Source organism: Apteryx mantelli, chromosome 3, assembly GCF_036417845.1.
Source record: "Apteryx mantelli isolate bAptMan1 chromosome 3, bAptMan1.hap1, whole genome shotgun sequence".
NCBI lineage: Eukaryota > Metazoa > Chordata > Aves > Apterygiformes > Apterygidae > Apteryx > Apteryx mantelli.
The window spans coordinates 99,455,169-99,461,496 of NC_089980.1; the positions used below are offsets into that span (position 1 = coordinate 99,455,169).

A 6,328-nucleotide genomic window follows, 5' to 3' on the forward strand; every position below is an offset into this window, starting at 1 on the left:
CTAAATACTGCAGTGTCCCTTTATAAAAGGTCAGACTAAAACTGACAACTGTACAGTGAAGCCTGACATTTGGATATTTTGAAGTTTTTCATAAATCATAGAATAGTATATGGCTGTAGTTTAGCTTTTTAGGTAAAAGGTATGTTTTCATTAGTGCATTTCTTATTGCTGATCACTGTAAAAACATGTCGATCAGCTTTCCATTTCTCTTACGCAGATCATGATAACCTGTAGAGTAGAGTAGAGTACAATCATTTGTGCTATGTTTTTAATTTTCTAAAGCACCTTGATGACAGTGAGTGTTCAGTGGTGAAGCATCCTCTATTGAACCACCCTTAAAAAAAAAAAAAAAAAAAAAAAAAACTTGCCAAGTCCAACTTCATATAGGTAAAAGATAGATAAAATTATGACTTGCTTTGGACTTGGCATAAAGAGCTTCCCTTAACCCCCTCCCCAAAGGGATACTGCAGTTATACTACATACCCATAGGCACCACAATGAAAATTGAAACTTATACCTAATTAAGGTTTTATACACACCAGTTCCCCCAGTAAATGCAAATTTTAACAAATTTAGACATGTCATATGTTGAAAATGCTCATGGCAAACAATCATTTTGCATTCCTGCAAATAAAATTGTTTTATACTGTAAGCTGGAGGCGAGTGTAACTTATTTTTGTAATAAAGTTTTTATTTTTTTTATGTGTCATTAATATAAATGTGTGTTAGTACAGAGATCTTCTGGTTAAAAACTTAGAATCGCACACATTTCAGTATGTTTACTTGTATTTACATAATTTTTAGACTAGTGGTTGCCAATAGCCTGTATGTTTCACATTAATGATTTTTTTTTTTTTGTTATCTTAATAAACCATTTTAGTATGTTGTATGTCAATTACTGGGATAGCTGGGACATGAAGTGTAATTTAAAATTGTCAAGTATTCATTGGAATATGTAAATGTGCCTTGCCAGTTTTGAACTTTAGACAAAGTAAGTGAATGATGGTGAAATGAGTAGTCAATGCTTAAAGAGACATTTGCTACCACAGTATCATATACTGCCCTTGCTAAAGAAAAGTACCTTTTTCCTCAAATTTGAGCATAAAAATATACAGTTGCATTAGCTTCTGAATTTTAAAATATAGCGATAGGATATTAGGCTTATGGAAAGTGGGTTTGCTAATTGTAGCCTTAAGTATAATTTTGAATTTCAATGTAATCCTTGGTGCTGGCATTCCCAGTGCCAAGGAGTTTAAATGCTCCCTTCAAAGAGGTTGCCATGCCTACTGGCACTTTTACTGTCATATGGTTTTATAAGGAACACTGTCAAGGTGTGTAAACCAATTTTGAACTTGTTATAAAATGAAAAATGAAATAACTGGGGGCCATAGGAGAGGGGAAGTCCTCAGATTTCTTATTCTTGAAACCTCTCCATTGCTTAAAAATATAGAACGCTTGTGGGATCACAAGCGCTAGTGACCAGTTCTTAGCCTGGAAATTGGGGGGTGTGGGGGGAGGGAAGGGGAATGTATTTATGGAATTACAGCAGTTGATGGAAGTGCGTAAAAACATTGATATTAAAGCACTACATGTGTTGAAATTGTGGATAATATCCTTAATTTCAGCTCTGTTTAAAAAAAAAAAAACATGGGGAACTATAGGAAAAAATGTCAATATTGACAGGAAACTGTTTTTAATGAGTTGCAAGCAATGGTGAGTGAGCAAAATATCAAGACCTTGACAGTGTTCCCTCTAATTATGAACTCAAGCCATTATAACTTTTAAAATTAAATATGATTTGCACTGTTCTGATATTGGTGCAGTTTTTTAGCAAAATGATCAGAAAATGAAATTGCATGTGGTGATTGATGTTGTGGGGGGGGGGCAAAGAATCAAAAAAATGTTGCTTTCAAAGCTTTAATTTTGGTTTTGTAAAGAAAAACACTTCAATATTAAGTATGGAAATATTGATGAGAATGGGCAAGTGCATATATACAGCATCAGTTTGGTTGCACTGGGTGTTGGTAAACTTGAAATGTTTTACAGCAATAATGCATCTCTTATGGAGTGCTTTGGTGACAAATGAACATATAATGCACAATTCTTTTGGCATGTTGAAGGCAAGTGTTGACTAAATGTATTGTGCTGCCTGTGATTATTTGCATAGTAGGTTTTCTCTGCTGACATACCAGCAAAGGATTGAGCGTAAGCTAGCACGTAGTTCCACATTGGTTTGTAATGCATTCCTAAATTTGAAGCCTAGTTTCGTTTAACAAGAAATTGGGAACTTCTGCTGCTTAACACTTCTGGTTTATAAACACTCCAATACACAGCTTTTTAAATTATACTTTTGTTTTAACATTCATTGTTGTTGTTTAACGGGATTTCATATAGGACATACAACTGTGATTTTTTTTTTTTTTTTTTTTTAAGGGGCATTGTTATGACCCAAAGTTTAAGTCTTTGGTTTTAGTGTTTGGAGGAAGGCTGTTGTTATAGGTATTTTGAGACCAACTTTTGAATTTCTGCATCATACAACTCAATCTAAGTATTGTCCTAAAATCTAAAATATGGATTAGTTGTTCCTGACAGGGGTGGGACTATGATATAATCTAAAATAAACTTAGCTTCCTCTGAAGGTAGTATTCCAAACTTAATATTTCAGGATAGAAATGTTATTTATGGCTGCAACTTCTTTCCCTTTGTGCCTTTGATGATTCTTACAGAAGCTTCATATGCTCAGCCTGGTAATTCTGTTAGTGCTTCCATAAATCAGTGAGGGGAGACTTTTCAACAAGGGCATAAGCACATTTTAACATTTTTTTAAGTAGCACGCGCTCAAGTTGATACATTCCACAAAAATAGGAGTGTTATTCCCTCACTTGCATTAGTGAAAATTTAGTTTAAAATGGAGTAGCAAGTATTGGAAGTAAGTAATGAGGAAGATGAATAAACTCTACAGTGTAGTGTTCTGAGAATTGAAATCAGCTAAGCTGGAGCTTGAGTCTGTGTTCATAGCTTGAAGCTTGTGAATTCTAACTTTATGACTGGCAATGACGGACTCACTAGTCTACCTTCACCGAGTGTCTGGCCAAATTGATTCCAGTGCCACCGCATCATGTCCCTTTGCTGGGAATAGCTGGTTGTGTTAATTGGGTAGAGGGAACACCAGCTTGTACTTTGTCACTAAGGCTGTTTGTCAGTTAGAAATAAAATGTGGTAATAGGTGAGAAGGTCTAGCTGAAGATTTCTTGATTCTTAGTATGGGTAGTGGGGGGAGAAGGATAAATTATTAATTGTTACTTTACAGCATTGTAATGCATACAAACATAAAGCTTCCTAGAAACTCTGATGTTAAACTATTCTCTGGGAAACTGATTTCCACACGGTCGTCTGATTGGAATTGTGCAAGTGTTAATTATACTTTTCTTACAAAATCCACAGGATGAAGGAGTCTTTTTTGCTGCTTTACCTTGATTGTTACAGTAACTACATATGTTGAAAAGCGCCACTAGGACTAGCTTGTTAGCTTGCTTGTAATTTGGAGAGGGGTGATGGTCTCATGTAATGATTCTTTTTTCTTGCCAAGAGATTAATGGTTACTAGGCTTTTCTGCAAACTTACCCATTTTAAAATGGCCACCTCTAAAGTGGATGCTGCATGGCTGAACTCATCTGGGAACATTTGGTTACATTCACTATTTAAAGCTGTCTTTGTGAAAGCTTCTTTAGACTATCAGACTTCCAGGTACATAGCAAAAGCCTACCAAAAAAAAAAAAAAACTGAAATAACATTGTGACAGGGTAGAAACCATGGTAATGGTAGGTAGGTAAGTAAATACAACTTGAAGATTTGAAGAGCTAAATTGTTGTTCTGTCACAAGATATATTGCGGTTCCAAGGATTGTTTCATTCCTGTGTGCTGATAAAACTTACTGTCTGCTCCAAAGCCAATACTCATTTCCTGATAGTCATTCAGGTAAAACCAACAACATTAGAAATCAGGATTTCTTCTGTTTATAGAGTTAATGTGATGTATTATTGCCCACAAATATTCCTGTACCTAAGAAAACGAGAACTGGGGATAAAATCCTAATATGGGATCATCAGTTGCCTGCAGTATGAAAATAATTTAATGTGGTTGTTGTCTCAGCTTCCTTGCACATTCTTCAGACTTCTATTATATGCCTTAATTTTGATATTCCAATACTGTTTAATTTGTGATCTGTTATGCCCTCCTCTTTTATTTATGAGCCAAAATATTTAGCTTCATTTGTTTTGTCTCAAAGTCCCCAACTAAAGCAGCCCTCAAGTCTTTATTGTACAATTTTATTTTTCTCATTTTAATTTTTCTAGTTTCAGTCACTAGCATGTGGAAGACCAGACCTTGAATCCTACTGCTTATTTTCCATGTATTAAGAAAGTTATGAAGTATGGTCTTAGTTTTACTACATAGCCAATAGAATTGCTTATGCCATTTGACTTCAGAGAAGATAATTGTAAGTAAAAATGGACATTTTAGCACATAAATGACTTCCAGTGCCTAAAATCCAACTTCAGTATCCTGTTTAATTGACTCTTATCTGCAACCATGAGGAAAATCAGGAAGGTTGTAGGTTTTTAAATCTTCAACTTTTTTGTGTCCACTTCAATGTGAAGTGAACTCAGTGTAATCTGATACTGTTTAATCTGTTTAGTACTTTAATTAAAAAAAAACCTCAAAAATGCTTCATAGATACTTAATTGGTATTTTATTTTATTTTGCTGACAGATTAGCAATCAGAGTAATTAAAGGGATTACACAATCGGTCATTGAAAGAGTCAGGACCTGGATGATAATAAGGTACTCAGTTTCTGGTTCAATTGTAGCATTTCTAGTATTGTACTACTATGTCAAATAACGTTTTTGAGATTTTTTTTCCTCTCTTTAGTGGTATGAAGAATACACCTAATTCTGTCACTAGCAGTGGTTATTTAAAAACAGTAGTTACTAAATGTAGCCATTTGGGGATTAAAAAAAAAAAAGCTTCCTCTATAAGGATTCAACAAAGGCTATTTCATAGATACCCTGTCAGTACATTAGCAGTTTTATTTTTTTCTAAGTGTCATTTTAGCATACTTTATGGTTACAAGCTTGAACATTGCTGTCAATGAAGCTGTGTATTATAAAACATTGGTGAGAGCTAGTCCCCCCAAAATGAATTCCTCTTTTCGTAAGGTAGATACATCACAATTGGAAGGTGATTTTAATCTTTAGTACTACCGCATTTAAGTTACCATATAGAAGTACTTACTCCCTGCACATACTGAAGTGGCTACTAAAGGACTTTTCCTGTTTTAAATCCTGGCCAAAGGGATTCATCAAATAGTGCAAGGAAATGTTATTCTTCCAGTGCAAATGGCTTTTCTAAGGGGCTAACCTGTTTCTGCATCCACCATTGTCATCAGAATTTTTGTATTTTGTATATATACTTAAATTGGTATTTTAGCAGAAGACAGCAGTGTTTTTCACAAAAAGTTTGTGATTAGTACTTTTACTAACAAGTACAATTGTAATGTTGACTTAAAGAGCAGTGTCACTAGACTACTTTATTCAGATTAACAAATTTCTGTAAAAATGTAGGTGGCTTATACTTGCTTTTAAGTAGTGTGGTACTTAAAAGCTACTCTGAAAAAAAAAACAGCACATACATTTCTTCAAATTTTGCAAAATTTGCAACTGAAAAAGTATGTCACAGATTTTATGCTAACAGAAGACTAGAATATAAAGGTGAACTGGCACAGCTTGTCTCAGAAAATACCAAAGGTATCACAAGCTTTAGGTTGTTTTAAGCTTTAACAGGGAGTGCAAATGAAACTGGCTTAATGTAGTTGAGTAATATGCACTGCTTTGCTCCATTAAGTTTTCATAAGGCTAGCACATAATCTGAGAAACTTCTTGAAAAACAGTTCCAATATGGGGTTAACTCCAGTGAGATAGATCTCCAGTTAAAGTTAGGAAGAATCTGGAAGATCTTAAATCCATTTGATTTTAAAAAATGTGTTATTTCCTTTTTGTGTGTGTGTGGTTTGCAATCTGGTTTTGCATAGTAGTAATCTTAGTGTGGGAATCGCATAATAAATGATACTTTGCATTTTTTTAATGGCATACCAATCTGAAAAACATCTGGATTTGTTTTGTTGATGTTCTGAGTGATTTAGGTGGTCATTTCTATCCAAGAAAAGAATGCTTGCAAAGCATTGACTGGTCAGTAAGCTTCAAACGTGATTGTTGATTCTTTCTGAGGTAGTCAGTCTTTTCCTAGATTGAATAATTAATACAGATTTCT

At 34.4% G+C, this 6,328-nt stretch overlaps 1 protein-coding gene across 2 annotated transcripts in view; it reads left to right on the forward strand.

The window, feature by feature from the left end:
* SYNCRIP (synaptotagmin binding cytoplasmic RNA interacting protein) overlaps positions 1 to 2,347 on the forward strand; it is a 25,452-nt gene extending 23,105 nt beyond the window's left edge. For both annotated transcript variants that reach the window (XM_067294026.1, XM_067294028.1), the window contains exon 12: positions 1 to 2,347. This exon is cut by the window's left edge. The gene's annotated coding sequence lies outside the window, so the exon portion shown is untranslated.
* The last annotated feature ends 3,981 nt before the right edge of the window (positions 2,348 to 6,328 follow it).